We start from the raw sequence: 22,037 nt of genomic DNA on the forward strand, positions 1-22,037 counted from the left end.
CACATCGTGGTGGTCTTTTGTATTGTCCGATATACACATGGCTATTTACGTTTCTGGTTTTGTCGACCGATGTTAACACAGTATAATACTTTCTCGTGGTTATCCACCGAGATTGTGAAAGAAGATGCCAAAAAGGATCTCACATTTGCAGAGGTGCATGTCATTCTTTTCTACCATTTACTGAATTGTTTGGGATAAATGTTGGGCTCTCATTCATATGATCGGCGATTGTTTTTTATTGTTAATCGTGTTCCATGTAACGAATGATCATCTCGATGAGATTTTTAGAGTTTCATGGTACTATAGCCGATAATATTGTTTTAATAAGAATTTCCATCTCGGTGTGGAGGTTACAAGCAGCTCTCTTGGTGAACAAGCGAAATCACTAAATATAGCCGACAAGCATATGAAAGACTTCAAACGGTTGCCCGAGGAACAGTTTGGGCAGCCGACTCCCAAACTCAAAGAATCCACATCACGGGGTTCTCACTGTAAGAAGAAGATTAAAGGTTAGCTGCTATTTTCTTCTGACATTTATAAATTGTAAGTTGTGGCTACGATTGGCTATCCTCTTAGTGGATCATGAAACTGGTGCACTTAACTTGGAATGGGATGTTGAGATATACAGTATTGTCCCACTTCGAACATTTAAAGCTTCACATGTAGCATATAGTTATATACAGTATTTGTTTTTGTTTTTGTTGTTTTTGTTGTTTTTTTGTCATTTTTTGTAAGGTGTGAACTTGGTTTTCCCTTGACAAACTAAAACATCCACATGGTCCAGAAGTTTGCCGCTCGCATATCATCTATAGTGCTACAAAGTTGATCTGCTGATATAACCTTTTGAATTTGAAGGTACAATTCATGTTCATGCATTTTTTTCAGCCCATTTTTTTCCTTAATACTGACATGTAAACCTTATTGCTATTGCTAATTATACACACCTCTTTCCTTCGTCAGAGGGTCTGGCTCCCGTATCAAATTTTGTTTTGTGCGATTACTTGAACCTAGAGGTTCTTTTACAAGAGAGAATTGTTATTGAGAAGCACTGAATTTGAAGTGGTTCCGTATTACACAAACATATGACCCTCTTTGCCTGACTTCGTTAAAAGCGGTGTGCACTTGCTATTGAAGATATCGTTTTCTTCAGACATGATTATTGGAGAAAGAGAGTTTAGAAAGAGGTATGTAATTTCTCATATGAGTTTTTTTTTTTTGTTAATCTTTGAGTTTATTATTTTCTTGCTCTTGAGGTAAATGTTGTTTATTTTTGGTTTATTTAGAATGGGGTTTTGAGTTTTGTTGTTTTCATTGTGGAAATGTTTGAAATTATCTCTGTATAGATCAGTTCAATTTGCTATTTCAAATTTGCAAATGTCTATTAGTATGATTAGAACTTTGTGTGATTCATTGGTTCCGCGAGCGATCAGTTCTGTTTGAAAATAGTTACAAGAGTGAATATTGATTATGCTGTTTTAAATGATATTGAATGAAGTAGCAGCATTAGCCACTGAAAAATGATCGCACAAATTTTGCTCCCCAACTCCGTCTCTCTATACCCCTCTCTTAGAGGCCCCATATTCATGGCCTCAGTAGGTCGTAACATTTACATGACATAGGTGACTGACCATACAAGGGAGAGGAGTAATAGAAACTGTCTGCAAACAGCAATAGCAATTGGCTTCACTGAAGAAGTAAAGATAATTCAGACTTTATCAGGCTCACTGGCTTCAACTTGAGCTCTTCTGGTTTCCAGTGCTTTCTGCATGGCATGGCATGGCATAGTGGCATATGCAAATATCAACGTGCAAATAAAAATTATGTTAGTAGTTGAGATTAGTTCTCTCCAAGTTCCTCACCAGTTGGCATTTTACATAGGCGGATGAAATGATGAAACTGAAACTATAGGAATATAATACTATTTCATCATTAGCTCCAAGGGAGATGATCAAGGAACATACATGGCGAAACAATGATATTCTTGAAGTTCTCTCTGTTTGCTATATAGGATCTATAATTATGCTCCCTTTCATTAGTACTCCAGCTTTTCCATTAAGGAAGAAAGCTCGCCTTTTGTGCTACAATATGAATAACAAAGCCTGGAATATACATCTCTGGAGGATCTCCAGTTGATGCTTTGCTAGGCTAGGAGACGTTGCCTAGGACGCCAGGCGCTAGATTCTCACATAGACGGGCAACATCATCTGTACCAAAGAATGATGTTGGGTTGAATACATGTCCCTCGATAACGAATCTGGACTTGATCCTCCTGGTATAAGAGTTAGGCCTGTCACTGGACTTGTGGCAGCTGATTATTTTGCACCTGACTACTTTGTGTGGGCTGTTCTGATTGCTAATTTGGCGCGCATTGGATATGAGGAGAAAACCATGTACATGGTTGCCTATGACTGGAGAATATCATTTCAGCACACTGAGGTAATCATATTGAGGATTCAACGTCATTTGTGGTATGTGAAATACTGAAATATAAATAATTAGTTGTTAAAAGTATGTAAACATGCATGGAAGATTTCGTGTTGTAACATGTAACTATCACGCTTTGTAAATAAATATTATTATATCAGCTCATACGTTATTGCCAAAACCCAATTGACACAGTCGGGACCGGACTCTAAGCAGAATTAAAAGTAATATAGAACTCATGGTGGCAACAAACAACGGAATAAAGTGGTTGTCCTTCCACATTCGATGGGAGTCTTATACTTCTTGCATTTTATGAGGTGGGTCGAGGCACCGACTCCAATGGGCGGTGGTGGTGGATCGACCGTGTGCAAAACATATAAAGGCGGTGATGAACATTGGTGGACCATTTTTAGGAGTTCCCAAAGCAATATCGTATGTTCTCTTACGAGGCCAAGGATGTTCTTTGTTGCCGTGTATGATTGCTTAATTCGTTCCTTTGATGATATTAATTATTAGAGTGTAGCTACATCTTTGCATTTTGTAAAATTCTACCATCCTTATATTATCTGGATAGTAAAATACATTGTATGGGATTACATTTACAAGCGAAGTCTCAGGTGTGGACTAGGTCAATTGGAACATCTCATTCAGCAAAATCTTATGGTTGACCTGATATGCATTGAATCCAAGTTTTAGGTTTAGGGTTTCTAACAGGAGAGAAGGAGAAGGGATAAAAAGTGGAAAATAATCTACCACCATTGCACGTTAGGGTTGTAGATTCATTATACTTATGAAGAGTACATTAAGTGCACCCATAAAAGGGCGTAATACATTAAACTATATAAAACCAACTTATGAAATGTACACACAAAAAAGAATCCTCCTCAAGTCAAACATTCTCAGCTTAGAAGAGAGCATGTGCAATGCATCTTGAGCTAGAGAGGGTGGGGTATGGGGTTTTAATGGAGGCATTCAGTTGTTCTATAGAGTCAGCTGTTTCAGAGAATGGATCGCTTGATCCTTTTCATAGCTCCCTGCAGAAGGCCTTTTCATAAGAACCTTTTGTTTCTCAAGTTACTTGAGATTGCTGGTAGCAATTCTCAGCCCTTATTACACATCAAGGTTTATGATGAATACTTAATTATGCATATTCATAATGTAACAAATCACATAAGCAAATAGGAAAAATTAACCTGTGATAGCATGCTTACAGTGCTTTCTCCTGTGCATACGATATTTATTGTCTTCAGTTGCCACAGTTCCAGGGTGAAAAGTTGGATCAGAAAGTGCTTCCTCCTTGGTCCTGTAACACTTGCTTATATGAAAAACTCGCTGTGCAAGTTTGGCAATCATTGCGGAATCAGCAGAGGTGCCCTGTGACAATGCCGAGATAGCCGCAGCACGAAAAAAGGTTAGCTTTTGTTCCCTTGGATTTTCTTAAAGAGATTGGACGATTGCAAGGTTGTTAAAGTTTGTATGAATTTTGAAACGAATTACACTATATTTGGATCTATGTTCTTCGAGTGTAGTGTACTTGAATAAAAAATTAATGACAAAATTACATAAGTTTTCGGGATTCAATTCTCAATTGGGTTAAATTTGAAATTAAACTATGTTTTTTTTTTTTTTTTTTTGGTGTTTCCTATTTGTTTTTCTTTTAATGGAATCTTCAACTTGGAGGATGTGTTTCACTTTCTGTTGCTTGCTGGAAGATGTCCTTTGGCCATTGATCAGGTTTGAGAAATCTGTGTCTTGAGTAGGTGAGTCACTTTGGTTGGTGAAGGTTGGCTACCTCACGCTTTATGAACGATTTCAGGCTTATCAGGACTTCTTTACATTTTTGGCTTGTTGGTTTTAATTTTCCATGCTACGCCATGTTTGAAATTTGTGCTTTTATAGATTAAATTAACGATGGAAGATGTATGAATCTGATTAGTTTCAAGGTTTATTTGTACAAAGTTGTTCGGACGACGGATCAGTGGTACTTTCATTTGTACTTATGCTCTTGGTGTTATTGATAGAGATACTCATACACTCTTAAAATTGTTCCTATTGCTTCTAACAAGGTGTACTTTTATTTCTTATGCATTTTTTAGAAATTTGTACTTTATTGTGTAATTAGAAGTAGTATGTAATAATTTTATTTCATACTGAATATAAGAAACACATATTTTGTATAGGAGTGCTAATGCGTTTTAAGTTAAACATGTTACTACAAGTCGCACACTGTATAAATGAATCTTGAGTTTGTCGCGGATGACTGATCATATATGTACAAGTTATATGGAAAGAAAAAATAAATCTAAGTTCACTAGAATGTGAATTGCATAGGTATTGTTTCTAGACTGAAGTAATAATAATAAAAAGTCGTGGTTCACACTTCACATTCATCCTGTGGTGCTTTAATGAAATTGATCGCGTATATATGCGAACGGATATTTTTACTAATTTTATAGTTAAAGGTATCAAAATTACATGCTATGGTAGGTTTTAAATTGCATTGCCATTTTAGGCTTTGGAGTTCAGCTACTGGAATTGCGACTCTCAACTATCTTGTGATCTTAGTAACAGGATGTTTATGATTGCATATCCTGGGATTGGAACCAAGAGTTAAAGGTTTAACATTAGATGAAAAGACATTTCCCAAGGAGTCAAAGGAAGAAGACCTTTCTCCTGCAGAGAAGGATCACAAAAAGAGAGTTGTGCTTACGGGTAGGTTTGGATCAAAGAGGGACCAGGCGAAGGTATGTGTATTTTCCATAAAATTACAAGGGCTTATTACTGTAAATTTTCAATGATAGGATCTTACTAATTTAAGAAGGTAATGGTAATGTTTGCCAAGAGTATTATTGGTATTTGGTGTATAAGTTTTGTTGCATGCTTTATCCCGAATTGGAGTGTGTAGTGATCCGATCCATCTATGTGGGAAGCAGAATCTAACCCAGACTTGACATTTCTTAAATCCAAAGATGTCAAGTTAGAATTTGAAGAAGGAACAGTGAAAAGAAAGAAACTGTGAAGAAAATATCAAGTTTAAATAGCTACAACTTACAATCTACATTCAATAGTCGAGTTTAGTGTCACTGATCAAGATTGGAAAAATTCGTTGGACCAAGTGAGCAATTGGTTATTCGACAATAGATTCTTATAGTATTCTAGAGGATATACGGCAGAAAGATAGAAGAGAAGGTAAGCAATATTTTGAGTAGGGTGGACAAGCAAATCGAAAAAAAGGTGAATGCGATCGATAATCTGGATAAAAAAAGAGGAAACTACAGAATTGCTGGAAGACGAACTAAAGGAACGAGTGAACCGTAAATCCGGCGGGTTGGAGGAGATCAAATGGAGGCAAAAATCTAGGGGTATACAGAGAGAGAAGGGGACAAAAACACAAAAAAGTATTTCCATTGGATGGCTTGCATCCTAAATGGATTCAAATTTAGAGGAATAAGATGATCATAGATGGCGGAATGACGGAAATAAAGGAAGAATTAGAGACCACACATTAGAATACTCCTCCTCTTTGTACTCATACGATGGACTCACCAAACCAATTATGTATGGGATGGAATTTGAAATGTTATTAGTGAACATAAAGTGAAGTTGGAAGACATGCATGGTTGAAGAAGATGAAGTTATGGCTGCTATCAAGGATCTCGATGGAGAAAAGGCCCCAGGGATTGACGCTTTCCCATGATTGTGTATAGAAAATGCTGGGACTTCTTGAGACATGATTTTATGGAAGTCATTAAGGACTTTCAAGAATCTGGGTTTCCAATTTGGTCAAGCTACTTGGGATTTCTCCAGAAAGAGAATTGTTCGACAAATCTAAGTAAAATAGGGATTGCATCCCGCCTAACCAATTTGGAATGGTTCCACTCAAGTGATTCAACGATATATCCAACAACTGCAATTTGGTGGAATTTCTCAGCCACACATTGTGGAATAGATCTGGTTAGGCCACAATATGCAATTACAAGAGCTGTAAGGTTCTCAAACTTTAGATCTTCAACCGCTGGCATCACTTCAGATTGGAAGTTCTGGGTGAGCACAAGGGTTTTTAGGTTCTCGCATTGCTGCAAACCAGCAAGAGCAGCTAAAATATTGTGAATGCTGGTGTTAGAAAGCAAGAGGTAAGAGAGGGACTGCAAAATTAATAGCTCTCAGTGCTAGACAAGAGGAGAGACTATCAGGAAGGGGACCATTGAGTTTATTCGAACCAAGATCAATGAATGACGACTTCCACTAATTAGGTGCGAATTTTGTAAAGGTGTTTTTATTAAGCCCCAAGTTTAGCCCAAAATTTGTTTATCCTCAGGGCAAGGGTTGTTATTAACCTTCCTACTGAAATAAAGGTTTGCAATATCATGAAAAAAAGTGGATCCAAGCTAAGAGACTTAATGACAAGCAAAGGGGGTTTTTTTTTTTTTTTAAAAACAAGTAAAGGGTTTAACCCTGTGAGAGTCCATCCTTTATGCAATTATAGGGGTCATTTTGGAACTACTTTGGCAGTTCCATTTTTCTGATATTTTTCTTCTTTAGTTCGTTTGGAATGAGAATAAAGATTAAATCAATTATAAACCAAGTTGGTAGGCTGGTAAAATATGTCTTGGGAAGAGGTCAGAAATGATGTTTGTATAGCAATATGATTATGTCAAGAATATTTCTCAAATAAACTTATAAATTTTTGGAGTAAATTTATGTGTTCTTTTTTACAATGTTTTTATATATATATATATATATATATATATATATATATATATATATATATATATATTGTTTAATTAACTCTTTTGTATATATCGTTTTTCACCTCCCTTAACTGATCTTCATCTATAATCTTCATGAATAATGTACAATAAAAAAAAACAATTATGGTATATTACTATATTTGGTGGTGCTTATTGGAGAAAGTTGGCGATAAATCCAACGCCTAAAATATCCATGTTAGAATAGGAAATATCTAATTCAATGGATTATAAAAAGACCATCCAATTATAATTCTAGATAACTATAACAATCTGAAATTTTATTTCTTTAAATAAGTAAAGAAATATTTTCTAACTGAATTAAGTTCATCCCAAAGATACTCGGTTAATATTGGAGTATCAATGGATTCAACGGGTTGAATTCTTGATGATTTCTTGCATATATGTGAGTATGATGCATTCCATTTCATAATGCATTTACTATATGAGAATCATTCCCTTTGACAATTGCTAAGTTTATGGTCGTATATGGGACCCAGTTTCAAGCCAACCCAATGCATGAACACTCATAAGAAGAACGTACTTCTATAGATTCCCCACCCGTCTCACTCTACCTGCGAGTAGCTGCTTGTGAGTAGATGGTTACAACATATCAGCTATTATAGTGGAGGACAAGTCAGAGCGACCTACTTCTTTTTGTTATCGGTGTACTTTAATTATTATATTAATGTAATATCCTAGGTAGACTGAGTATGCCGTTGTCTTTGTACATGCCATTCTAATTCCATTTTGGATGATTGATTAACAAACCAAATGACTCAGCTATGGAGGGTATGTCCCATTCTTCCAATTCAATACACACGGTTACATATTACCTATTTACCTAAGGTTTGATACTCTTGATCTCGATGAATAAAGTTACATAGATGTTTTGATGCACTAACTTTTTTATCTTTATGTCGCTTGCAACGTGCACTTGCTAGAATGAGAAGCTTAAAGTACATGTGATTTGGAACTATACTTAAAAGTTTATTGCTTACATATGTCTGTAAATCAAATAGGAATGGAGTTCCATTCAATTCAAATTTTAAATGGTTGACAGTGTGTCTGTTCAGGCATAATGTCAATTGTAAGTGTGCTCACCCAAATTATGTTTACACTCTTCGGTAAGTTTTTTTTGGCATCGCGTGCATAGCACGTGCATCTTGCTAGTAATTTTAAGTGAGCTCCTACAACTAACCACGCCAACAAATTGATACTACAACAAAACTGGTTGCACTAAACCACAATAGAAATACATGTTTACATATTGGTTACCTCTTAAATATGAAATCCGCTAGTTTCTGCTTAGCTCCACTATGTACTACCCTCGATTCGTTTTATAGAGTACCATACTACAACTTTGATCATGTGTAAAAAGCACGAGCTTAAAAAATGTGCCAGAATATATCAGACAATTTTTCCTAAGAAAATATGAAAAACATTGTTCAATGTAATTATTGGCATTTATTAGTATTATGCTTTTCAGGGTGAGGGATGCGTTAATAAAAACAGTTCCATGTGACACTTAAATTGCACTACTCTTGGCATCAAATGTGAAATAAGCGACACCCCAAACACATGTATGAATGATAGCCTAATACTACACTTAATGGTACAAACTACAAAGGCGATAATTTATTCAAGTGCAACAAAAAATTCCAGATATAGGACCATTCGAAAAGAACAAAAAACGACAAATAGAGTAAACTATCAAGCACTAAAACACTAAGTATTGGCTTCATGTTTCATTAGAAAACGTCCACACTATACCTTTCAAAGTTATAAACATAAACAACGTCCCTAAGAGTGTAAGACCCCTTCTCAAAGTTATCTCTCAAGTGATTTGAATTCAACCTTTGACTAACGACCATGCTCATATGCACCTATAGAAATAGACACCAATGCTATTCAAGCTCGTAAAGCTAGCTTTCCAACTATCAAACAAAACTTTGGCATGCAATGTGATGTGCATAATGCTTGTTGTGAACAAATTCCAGGCTGAAAATTGATGGTATACTTTAGTATATATATCAATTAGAATAAAATTTTAGTGGAAGTAATCTGTCTATTCTTGCAAAGTTTCTTATCACAATTATGGAAGAGCTATGTATCTTGGAGGAGTCAAATTAGAGCACCTCGGAACTAAGGTGCAAAAATGAACAACCACTTCAGATGCATAAATTTTATCTACAACACTTTACATCGGGTCCATAGTTGAGCTAAATTAAACTATTAGAAATACAATAACAGTGTCTATACTAACCACTCTAAAATGCCTATTTCTTAGATTTGGAATACTCACTCTAAGACTCAATGTGGAGTCTTCTCCAAAAAGTATCAAAGTAAATATCTACTTGTGAGTCAGCAGCTCAGCACTCACTCTGTATATGTGAGGTTTATTACTCAGTTCAAGTATGTCATTAAAAAAAAATCAGAAGAGAAAGAAAGGTAAAATAATAGGAAACATGCCATTGCTCGATCTCAAGTATTTCACGAATGCACCCTAAAAATCAGTGGAGCTAACTTCTATCCATAAGGGCATCTCCAATGGGGGTTGGGGTGGGGGGGGGGGGGGGGATAAAAATACACCTCCACATAGGCGCCACCTAGGTGCCATTAGGATTTTATAACTCCAATTATAAATTATTGTAGAGTCCATAAATATCCACTCTCTATTGTTCCCAATGGAGAAGTGTAAAAAAGTTCAATTTTAAACTCGGATGTCACGTCCCTATTTAAATTAAAGTGGGACGTCACTTGAAGTGACGTCCGAGTTTAAAATTTTCAAATTGTGACTTTAGAAATAGATAGGGACGACACTCCAAGTGATGTCCGAATGTTTTTTTACTCAGACGTCTATTCGAGTGTCGCCCAGGCTTTTTATTAGCTGATAGCGAGAGGGGGAATTCCCCACCCTCTCTATCAACTAATACTCTATTACCTACGGTATAACACTCCCATTGGAAAGAGTTAATTAGGCCTATCATTACAAAAATTATTAATTAGGCCTACCCGGCCACTTGCCCAATATACAAAAATGAAAATATATATGAAAACCTGAAAATCCGACACACTATCATGAATATGACATTTTTGACAAATTGGAGCCGAATTAGCAAAAATATTGTTTCACAAAACTTGTTCAAAACATGAGTTTGTTTCGGCTTAAGTGGACCAAAACTAATTTTAATTATTGTACAATAACTTATGAGCTTATATTTTAACAGTTTCATTTTTCGACAAATCTCTACTAGTAGCATATCCTATAATTATCGTGGCCTCTTAAATTCATTTGGGTATTTTTCTTACGCATAATATCTCTGGATGAATAATTAAATCAAATGCCTAGATATTTATTAATGAGAACTATTTATCGAAAAAAAATAAATATTAATGAGAACTATTTTGTCTTTTTATGCTTTTATAAATTTTCAGTACCGATATTGTTCTTAAATTAAAATATTGCTTAAGACCTTTGAATAGGAGCAATCAGTACGTCTTTTCATGTCGCGATATATTAAAAAACCAATTCCACGCCATTTTGAATTGTACGCATTACTATAAAGCATTACTATAAATGGCATTTAATTAGCAATAATTGGGTTATCAGGTGAGCGGAGCGAACAATCTTGGCAGAAGGGGGGGTTATGCGGACAAAAACAAAGTTGGTTGGTTTCTGTCTGTCTGTCCTCACCATCTCTCTTTCCCTCTCCCTCTTTCCTTCCCTCTATCAAACCATAACTCTCTCTCTCTCTACCCACAAACCCATCTCTCCCTCTCTCGATCTTCTCCACCCTCGGTCCGCCCCCATTCATCATCGGTTATCTAGTTTAATACAGCGTTAAGAAATGAAAAGTCAAACAAGAGAATACCAAGAGTTTCTTTTCCCTTCGTCTCTCATCTCTTCTGCTTCTCATATTTTTTTTCTCATTACAAATGAAACTACTACTCTCAGGGTGTGTTTGTTAAATTTTAACTCATGGAAAGGAAAGGAAATAAAATGGGTGGTCCACTATGGAATGGAATGGAAAGGAAATAATTTTAAGTGGTATGTGTTTGGTAAACTGGGGAAAGGAATGTAAAAACTGGGGAAAGGAATAATCGTGTTTATTTGCAAAAGCTATGGAAAGGAATAATTGTATTGTTGGGTCATGGGTGTATTAGTAGTAAGTCCCTATCTATTTATTTCCTTTCCTTTCCTTTCCTTTCCACAAAAATTTCAGGGGTTAGCTAAGGACACAAAACTTTTTCCATTTCAATAATTTTGTTTCCATATGGAAAAGCCCATTTCCTTTCCATGGGTAAACAAACACCTTATAAACTATGGAAAAGGTGGACCACTCTTATTTTCCTTTCCTTTCCATAGTGTTTCCATCCTAACAAACACACACTCATTCTTTTAATTTTGGGTTTCTCTCCGTAAGGAAAAAAACAGTAACCAAAAAGTTGAGTGTAAAACCATTACAGAATAGCTCGGAGAAGAAAGTGTCATGGAGGAAGACCACTCTCTTTATCTCCTATCTACCTTTTGATCTTATCAAAAGTAAATTTCTGATTCTATAATTCTGTGTTCATCTCTCTCTTTATAAAAACCAATGACATTAAATATGGAATCGATGTCTCTAGTAAGCCGATTGCTTTGTTGTATGAGTTTTGATTATCAAAAAGAAAAGATTAGATTTTCATTTTTTAATTTCGGGTTTTCATTTCACCCAAGGAACCTGTGTTCAAGGAGCCGGTGTAATTGCTTTTAATTTCATGAGTTTTAATTTCAGGTCTTTTCAGCATGACTGTACCGTGTTAAAGGAGCTTTTGTCTATCGCTTTCATAGTTGATTCTGTTTCTTGATTCAGTGGCACAATTGACTGTGATCAATTTACTCATTTTAAACATTTTAGTCAGTTCCTACTTCATAGGGCAATCTCCTCTGTGATCACTTAGACTCACCACGTATTTTTGCTTTTTTCTTGGATGTTTGATTTGTGATCACCCCATGAGAAATATTTTTCTGCCAGAAGCTTGTAAAGAAACCCAAATCCATGCACTCAATCCACAGTCATGGCTTCAAGTTGAGAGAGGAAAGCTTACTAAATCCCCTCCATTTTCCCCTTCTTCGATGTAAGTACTTATTTTATTTTATTATCTAGCTTAGTTTCCTTCATGATATTGAGTTCATTTGTATGTTCTTAGAGAATCTCTCATCAAGGCCCCGAACCACACTGTTCTCCCATTTTATAAGCATGTCGATTATGTAGAAGTTCTAGCTCAAATTCATGAAGAACTTGAGTCTTGCCCTCCTCACGAGAGGTCGAACCTTTACTTGCTTCAGTTCCAAATCTTTAGAGGGCTTGAAGAAGTCAAACCTGCTATTCGGAGGAGTCTCCTTCTAGCTTGGCAGAAAGCAAGCACAATTCATGAAAAATTGTTTTTGGGGCGGTTAAAAGTCACGAGAAGCTAGGCGAGGAGCTAATATCTGAGTTGCTTGCTTCTTGTGGTAAATGTGCTTTCGGGGAGTTTGGGCCAATAGACATTGCCTCACAGCTTCCCAATCGGTATGGATTTCAATTCCCTAAAATATATGGGATAAATGAGAAGCGGGTGTCTAGAACTGTCTTATTTCAAATTAAAGATGAGAGAATAGCACGACCGGCCAGAAGATTGCCGCCGATTAAAAGCGGAGCTGGGGCCAGTGCATACCTGGCTCACCCTCAATTTTTCGACAAAAAAAAAAAGTAGTTGTACTATTTATATAAACTGAAAACACAGCTAACAAAAGTACAAAAGTACATAAAGTTAACGACTTCGGCCGATCAGTGATGTTCAAACAAGTATTTAGACTTCGCACTTTAGAGTTTAGACTATTACCGACTTCGTGACTCAATAGTATTCATACTTGAATTAGAATTAGACTATGACTCAACAAGTATTGAACTTGAACTAAAAACCGACAAAAAAACAAAATAAAAGCACAGCACACCCACCGAAACCAAACAAAAAGAAAAACCCAATACCTTACTCAAGTTTGACTCTTTGCCTAATCAAAAAGTTATACAAAATTACAAAATCCACGCCCCCACTTACCCACTTTTCCACAATTCCACTTTTCTCTCTGTTATTTTGACTAGCTATTCATAATTTGATTAATTTCTAAAGTTTGCTAGGTAAGCCTAATATTATTAAATTTCTTGTCTTATTTTTTATCTTTTCATGTTAAGTTGATTCCTAAATCATATTTTTTAGTTTTTTTGTATTCTTTTTGTGAATTCATTAAACCACATATTTTTATTTAATTTTATTTTGTGAATATCATAATAATATTGGTGATTTATTTTAATTAGTGCAATTTCAATTCAGTTGATTAATGGTTTATTTTAATTATTTAAACAGATATGTTAAAGTATTTGATCAAAGGAAAGTCGTTGCCCGCTCAACCTACCCAACCACCTAATAACACAAATAATGTTGTCAGTGTTGAAGTAGGATCCTCCTCAAAGCGAAGTCACCAAGAAATTGAGGATGGTGATGTTGAACAACCCACGTCAAAGCGGGTTCAACGTGAAAATCGTGAAGAACTTGACTTGTCTAGTCTTCAGGGAGACCCTGCACTGAGGAAAAAGATTTCAGATTATCATCCTAATGATCAAGACTCGGTGAGAAGAACATATTTGCTTAGGGGTCCTTGCCGGCTAATCATGCTTTTCCTCCAAGAACAAGAGGTAAGAGAATTCGGCGCTTCGGGAAGAGTGGTATGATGAGTTTAGTTGGTTAGAATATAGTATTCACGAGGATGCCGCGTTTTGTCTATATTGTTATCTCTTTAAACCTAATAAGGGGGCACAAGGAAGTGGAGATGTTTTTTTTTTCTCATAGGGGTTTTACTAATTGGGAAAGAAAAAACCAAATTAAAAGAGCACGTTGGAGGACCAAATAGTGCTCATAATATTATTACAGGGGGCAGCACAAGCTTTGTTAAATCAAAGCGACATATTGAGACATTTCTTCACGCATAATCGACCAAGTTGAAGGGATTATCGAATACACCTAACCGCAATAACGGATTGCATTAGGTTTCTTTTGAGACAAGGTTTAGCTTTCCGTGGTCATGATGAATCAGATGAGTCGATCAATAAAGGTAATTTTCTTGAACTTATCACGATTTACGAAAAGATCATAACGAAGTCATTAAGAAAGTTCTTGATAATGCTTCTAAAAATCGAAAATTGACCTCTCGATATCCAAAGAGATATTGTGAATTAAATTTCATTGGAAACTACAAATGCTATTCTAAAAGATTATGGGAATTCATTGTTTGCTATTTTAGTTGATGAAGCCGCGTGATATATCAATTAAAGAGCAAATGGCGGTTGTTTTCGCGTTATGTCGACAAGAAAGGTTGCGTGATTGAGAGATTTTTTGGAGTTGTGCATGTTAAGGAAACTAGTGCGATAACACTTAAAAAGGCAATCGATGAGTTGTTCTCCAAGCATGGGTTGAGCATATCTAGGCTAGCGTGGACAAGGGTATGATGGGGCTAGCAATATGCAAGGTGATTTGAATGGCCTAAAAGCACTTGTAATGAAGGAGAATGAATCTGCATTTTATATTCATTGTTTTGCCCATCGAACTTGATTAGCCCTTGTAGCGGTTGCAAAGAACCATGAGTCAATCGCTAACCTTTTTAGTATTCTCTCTAATGTGGTAAATCTTTTTGGAGCATCATGTAGCGGGATATGTTCTGAGATGCAATGAAGGCTAAAGTTGTTGCAGCGTTACAAAGCGGATAAATTTCAAGTGGCAAAGGGTTGAATCAAGAGACTAGTCTTAAACGATCGACGGTGACACTAGATGGGGCTCACACTATTATACACTTCTTGGCATGATAACCACTTATGGTTCAATAGTTGATGTGCTTGATAATGTAGCGGAAAATGGTTCAAGCTCGGAACAAAGAGGTGAGGCTTCGGATTATTGGATTCAATCACGCGTCTTTTGAATTTATCTTCAATTTGCATTTGATGAAAGCGATACTAGGAATTAGCAATGATTTGTCAAAGGCTTTGCGGCGTGAGGACCAAGACATTGTCAATGCCATGGCTCTTGTTAAAATAACAAAGGCACGCGGCTTCACAGGCGATGAGAGATGATGGGTGGGATAGTCTCTCGACCGTTGAAGTTTCTTCACTATGTGCCAAACATGATGTGGTTGTTCCAAATATGGAAGAGAGGTATATGGCTCGAGGGAGGTCTCGACGAAGAAGCGAGAAGGAAACACCAATTTACATTACTTTAGTGTTGGATTATTCTATCAACGTATTGATTTGCAAATTCAAGAGTTAAATGACGGTTTAATGAAGCAAACACGAATTACTTCTTTGTATGGCATGTCTTGATCCTAGTGAATCGTTTGTTGCTTTTCGATAAGCAAAAGTTGATCCGTTTTTGCTTTCGACTTTATCCCGATGATTTTTTGAGAGATAGATCGGATGGAATTAGCGGATCGGCTTGAGAATTATATCATTGATATGCGTTCCGATACTAAGTTTGGTGAAATAAATGGAATTAGCGGCCTAGCCAAAAAATGGTTGAGACGAAGAAAGACATTGTGTACCCACTTGTTTATTTGTTGATTAAGTTGGCGTTGATTTTACATTTTACCGCCATTGTGGAGAGAGCATTTTTCTGCTATGAATATCATAAAGAATCGTCTGCATAATCGGATGGCGGATGAATGGTTGAATGATTGTTTAATAACATACATTGAAAAGAAGTTTTTGATAGCATTGATACCGAGTTGATCTTACAACGCTTCCGGGAAGATGAAAAGAACGGCGAAAAGAAGGCCGCCGAGGACAACTATGAACAAGTATTTGTTTAGATTTGATTTTTTTTTCTAATACATTAATATATATAATATATATATTTTTATTTTTATTTTTTTCTATGCTTAGTTTTTGTCTGGCTGGCTCACCCTCACTTACTTTCCTGGCTCCGCCACTGATTGCCGCCCTATCAGCTGCATTTAATGCAATGCTTAATGGGGATTTTACTGAATCACTACAAGAAGACAGAGATTTTTCCAAAAATGGCATTTCTCCATCGGGTATGAGGGAAATCAGGGATTTTAGTGAGACTGGGAGTCTAAATGAAATTTGTCCTGATCTTTTGTTGGAATTATTGATATTTCCCAATAAATTCTGCTGTGAAAGGCTCAAAGATGCCTGTGACAGGAAACTTTCATGTTTTGTTACTTCAAGAGAAGAAGCAGTGGACCTTATGGAATATGCTCTTGCAGAAAACTCCAATGTCCTTGCTGCTTCATGTTTGCAAGTGTTCCTTCATGATCTTCCCAATTGTTTGAGTGATGATCGGGTAGTTAGGATATTCAGAGACGCTAATAGACAACATAGAGCAATGATGGTTGGGTCTGCTTCATTCTCGCTATACTGTTTGCTAAGTGAGGTTGCCATGGCCTGAGATCCCTGTTCAAATATTACAACTTACTTCTTGGAACAGTTAGTTGAATCTTCAGTCAGTGCAGGCAGAGGCAATTGTCTTTTCGTCAGCTAGAAGCACCCGGCTTCTGAGGAAAGAATATGACGAAGCTGAATTATTATTTGAGGCTGATGTGTCAGCAGGCCATGCTTATTCTGTTGCTGGCTTGGCTAGACTGGATTTCATCAAGAGATGGAAACAACGGTCTTGTGACAAACTCAGCTCTGTGATTTCCTCCTTTAACCCTCTTGGATGGATGTATTAGGAGAGAGCACTATACTGTGAAGGCGAGAAGAAGTGTGATAATCTTGAGAAGGCAGCAGAATTGGATCCAACACTTAACTACCTGTACATGTATCGGGTTGTATGCCTGATGAGGAAGCAAAGTGTTGAAGCTGCTCTGGCAGAAATAAACCGTGTTCTTGGTTTCAAGCTTGCATTAGAATGCTTGGAACTCCGCTTTTATTTCTATCTACTAGAGGGCTACCGAGCTACCTTATGCGATGTTCAGGCAATTCTTACATTGTCTCCCGAGTATAGGATGTTTGAAGGACGGGTGGCTGCTACCCAACTATGTACACTTGTACGTGAGCATGTTGACAATTGGACAGCTGCAGATTGTTGGTTACAACTATATGATCGGTGGTCTTCAGTTGATGATATTGGGTCCCTATCAGTTATATACCAGATGCTTGTAGAATCCAGTCTTCAGTTGATCAACATCTTTTATGATGTTTGATTTGAACATCATAAAGGCACATATTATCGGATAGAAGACACAGATTTGGAGAGATTTACAAAGGAATCTAAGAATGCTGTCCTACAACATCTTTCATGGCTTGGCCTTGATTGGGATTGGGATGAAGGTCAATTTTTTAATCAATTTTTTATAATTTATTGTTGAGTGTGGTAGATCATCAAATTTACCCTAGCTATGCAGGTCCTGGTATTGATGGAGATTATGGTCCATATCGACAGTCTTGACACAACTATTTATACAACCATTATGCCAAGAAGCTTTTGGATTCTGGTCATGTTTGTCGCTGTTTTTGTTCAAATGAGGTACTTCATCTTTCTATCTATTTCTATCCTGCTTTATCCCCAAATCTCCTCGCTCTTCCGACTCCCCAAACCAACTCTTCTTCTATTGTTTGGTTTTCCAGATCTTGACAATGACTCATTTGCAGGTGCTCTCTTTCTTTTTGCCCCAATTTGCCATGGCACAGTGGAGGAAATACTTGATGCTATTGTGAGTGACAACTTGCATTGTTAAAATTGCGGACAATATGGTCTTAATTATTGTTCAATAGCGAGTTATTTTATGTCCACTTGGCATTTTGAAAATGCTGGCCATGTCCTTCTCTTTATGTTAGTTTTGTTGTCAAATTACTTGGGTCAGCAATTTTTTTTTACTGTCCAATGTTGCAATTCAAACATGGTATCTCAGTTTCGATAATACCCTTTGGGGAACTGGGAGGGAATAGTTTCTTTACAACTCAACTTGAATGTCAAGTGAGATGTTTCTTTTGCAACCATTTTCTTCGTTGCTAAATCCCCACCATAGCTGTCGTTGATAAATCGATTTACAAAAAAAAAAATAATAATAATAAAAATACAGGTGCTTTATGTTAAGAGAGCATGGGACATACTTAATTTCCAGCAACTAACAATTTCACAAAATCACAAGCGTCTGACTCTCTCTGATTTTCTAGTTATCATCTCGGGTGAAGTTGGGGATAAAAGTGTACATCGGCTTTAAAAATACTATCATTATAAACAAAATTATATATATATATATATATATTCTCAAGAAAATGAAGCAGCTTGAACGAACGATGAATGGTGCATATCAACAGTCAAGAAATTGAAAGAAGCCTCTCCATATACTGCCTACTGCTTTAGATACGAGAGGGTAGATATCACAGTCTTGATCAAACACTCCAAACACGGGAAGTTAAGTCGAGGATAGAGCATGTGATTGGTGTGACACCGATATTGTCCTTCAATTAAAGTGTTGTTTAATACTGTTTAGTAAGGGTAATCGGTCATTTCATGAGGTGGTTAATTAAAAAGCCAAATCCACGCCAATTTGAATTGTAGGCACACAATAAATACCCACTTAATATTAATTACGGTGTCATTAATTACCACGAGTATGCGAACCGTGCTACGCATCGGTGTTTTTTCAAATCTTTAAACCTGTCGCTCTAACATCTCTATAATAGTATGATTTTTTGAATTCTAGTTATAATCTAAAAAATAATATAAAAACATTAGGAGGGGTTGAATATAATTTGAGTGACATGAATGAGGTTTTCTAAATTATTTTAAATAATATGAAGCTAATTCTAATTTCAATAAAGTGAGAGAGTTTTCGGTAAATTGTTTAAAAATGAGGGAGCTGATTAGAATAATTAAGGGAGGTGGTTCTAAAATCATAAAATAGAGAGATTACAAATACACAAGTTCGGTTGAGAAATTTTCCTTCTAAATATCTATCATGGAAAGGAAATTTTCCTTTCCTTTCCATGAGTTAAAATTTAACAAACACACACATAGTGTAGAGATAAATACATAGAGCCCTTTCACTTTCTGTCTCCTTCTCAATCTCCACTCTATGTCTCTTCCACTTTTTTTTGCCAACAGTAAAAGATAACCAAATGAAAAAAAATCATATTTTCTCCTACTCGTGCATCATATACACTATACAGTATGAATATTAGTGACACGCCAATCACATGCTCTCAAATTTGAACTACAGTTTTCTTCTCTGGGCTATAGATCGCCTACTCAATTGATAGAAGGTAAGATTACTTGGCTCTTAATTGATAGAAGCCGTCATTGAGAACCATTAGAAGAAGAACATTCAGTTAACGTAAAGAGAGGTAAGTTTTTAAAAACTATCAGTTTCTAAATTTATTTTGTTATATTGATTTCAAATCTTTTAATGTATGAAATCTAATATCACAGTCCAAATCTTTCAATGTATGAAATCTAATGTCACATGCCTGCGATGAATTATTAATTTGTAAGCTATTGTCTCATGGTAGCTGTAGAAAGTACTCAGAAAATGAATTTCTTCAACGTAAGGGTTCAGTAAGAGTTGAATAGCAAAATAGCATTCACTTCATTTTGCTGGCGTCTCGGAACTACAAGAATTATTAAAGACAAAATAGTTCCCCTGAGACACCAAACAGTAAGGATAAAGCTTTGTTGTCAATGGTACATCTAAATGTTTAGTTGGATGTCAAATGCCTTTTATTTATGGCAGTAAGTATTTTCTATGGGTTGTAGCATACATGAGGATAAAGTGGGGTCTAAATTATGCTCTTGAAAACCTCCAACCGGGGTTAGTTAACTCATATGGGAGTACTAGCATAAGGAATGTCATTGTATCAACAAAACTTATGCCACATATACTGGATCAAATATGGTATCTGCTATTAGTTTGAACTAGAAGAAATATTACATTGTCATGATATTGCCACCACATTTTGAAACGTAATATCGCTCAAGTCCAGCACATATGTAAAGGATATATATATAGGCAGCAAGAGTTATGACTCAAAAAAATTTCTCGATTGTTTGATTATGGATAGTGTGACTAAAGAAGATCCTTCCCTTATATGTATCTTGAGCTTTTTGTAAGGGTTGAAATTGAAATTTACCGTACTTTGACAATGTCTATGTTGCTCAGTAGCTGATGCAAAGAGCAATTACTTAGTATGCATCGAACGAGCAAGATTAAGAACATTTGAATTGAAGTACTTGAAACATTTGTGTTTGCAGTTTTAGCAACTATTTGGGAGAAGACAGCTGCAAGGATATTCAGGAACCAAGGCATGCACAAGTATTCCTTGGGATGGAAGCTATTGAATGACTTGAAGGTAGGCATCCAAAGACATTTTATGGAGGCAGACAACACCAACACCATAGCCTTTCTACAGAAAGTTGGTATTGAAAGTAAGTAGAAAACAAATAAAGTAATCAGATTGATGTTGATATGGAGTAATACCAAGAGATATAAAATGGTTACTGTCCAGTTTTGCATACACAAGTTGCAGAGGTAGAAGATATGTAGTTCAAATATTGTGAGATCAAATTAATTGGCCGGCTATTTTTTTTTAATTATTTAGCGTTCCACCTTCTCTATTTTTTGTATTTCATTGGTGTGATTGAAGGGTCTTATATTAGCTTATTAATAATCCAGGGTGGTGTACTTGAGTGGCTGAGTGCATTCTATAACTGGTTCATCTGTTTTAAGTTTACATCTGTTTTGAATCATGAAAGAGGAAATTTTGAATATATAGTTTCCTCTTTGTTGTTTGTATGATGTATAGGTTTTATTTGAAGATTCTATCTCATGACCGTTATCCTACGTTTTGTGTCCAGCTATCTTCTCGCAATATACTAATCAGAGAAGATCTATATACCATGGTTTCCCGTTTTTGGAATAGAGTAAGAAGTTCATGGTAATGTATATATGAGAATCTTAAAGAGTAGTACACATGAGTTACCCAGAACCCCTTGCTTCAGACCAAGCGGAACATAGTGCTGGTGAAACTCCTTTAACTTTTCCCGGCCAGCTTGGTATGTAATGCTTCGAAATTCTGATAATCTTGCATCAATATACTCTTACGTCTTATCTAAGAGCATTTGTGGGAACAAAAGGAAGCAAGATTTTATCTAAGAGCATTTGTGGGAACAAAAGGAAGCAAGATAAAATCTGTATTTGGGATTGTAGAAAAATGCATATAATGTGATATCTAGTGATTTTTTGTTTATAATATGTAACGCAAAAGGAAAATAATTGAAATGAAACGAAAGTAATCCAATAATCGTAAATGGCGCTCATTTTTCGTTTTCAATGCGCTTATGAACATATCATCCTTTGACTGGGTGGTCTGTGAGTTCATATTGAGATTTTTTTTTAGCTATAACATTATTTAATTTGTACTCCCTGAGCAAAGTCTATATGAATTTTTTTGGTTGATTTTCTACATTTAGTTATTATGACTACAATCCGAGGATGGTGCCGAAGACTTGAACACCAAGTGAATGCATAGGATTTTGTATTGTACCTCAATATGTTGTGTTGCTTATCGGTTTGGTGGCAATGAAGACAAGTTCTGATACTGCATTCACAATGACTGGTGTGGTTATTATGGTTCCTATAGTTGTTTTGCTATGTTGATTAGGGATTAGAATTATTTAGTCCCTTCATTGCATGCTAATTAATACAAATATTTAGTCCTATCTCAATTTCTCTTTTAAGTTTACATCGTTCTGGCTTCTCTTTTTCTTTCTCTCTCTCTCTCTCAAATCTCCTCTCATCATTAAAAAAATTAAAAGGCCTACATAAGAAAACCA

General features: G+C 36.0%; 2 long non-coding RNA genes and 1 pseudogene across 3 annotated transcripts; all 3 read left to right on the plus strand.

Annotated features, from left to right (window-relative positions):
• Positions 1 to 1,033: 1,033 nt before the first annotated feature.
• Positions 1,034 to 4,599, plus strand: LOC147483657 (uncharacterized). Its single transcript, XR_015206429.1, has 3 exons — positions 1,034 to 1,184; positions 3,684 to 3,835; positions 4,159 to 4,599. It is a non-coding gene; the product is annotated as an uncharacterized LOC147483657 (long non-coding RNA).
• An 8,965-nt stretch (positions 4,600 to 13,564) lies between these two features.
• On the plus strand, positions 13,565 to 18,249 carry LOC147483658 (ETO1-like protein 1 pseudogene; annotated as a pseudogene). Its single transcript, XR_015205529.1, has 4 exons — positions 13,565 to 13,891; positions 15,306 to 15,400; positions 16,124 to 17,729; positions 17,855 to 18,249. The product of XR_015205529.1 is annotated as an ETO1-like protein 1 pseudogene (transcript).
• Positions 18,250 to 18,604: 355 nt separating this feature from the next.
• Positions 18,605 to 20,984, plus strand: LOC147483659 (uncharacterized). Its single transcript, XR_015205038.1, has 2 exons — positions 18,605 to 19,552; positions 20,457 to 20,984. It is a non-coding gene; the product is annotated as an uncharacterized LOC147483659 (long non-coding RNA).
• Positions 20,985 to 22,037: the final 1,053 nt, after the last annotated feature.

This window comes from Coptis chinensis, chromosome 8, assembly GCF_015680905.1.
Source record: "Coptis chinensis isolate HL-2020 chromosome 8, ASM1568090v1, whole genome shotgun sequence".
Lineage (NCBI taxonomy): Eukaryota > Viridiplantae > Streptophyta > Magnoliopsida > Ranunculales > Ranunculaceae > Coptis > Coptis chinensis.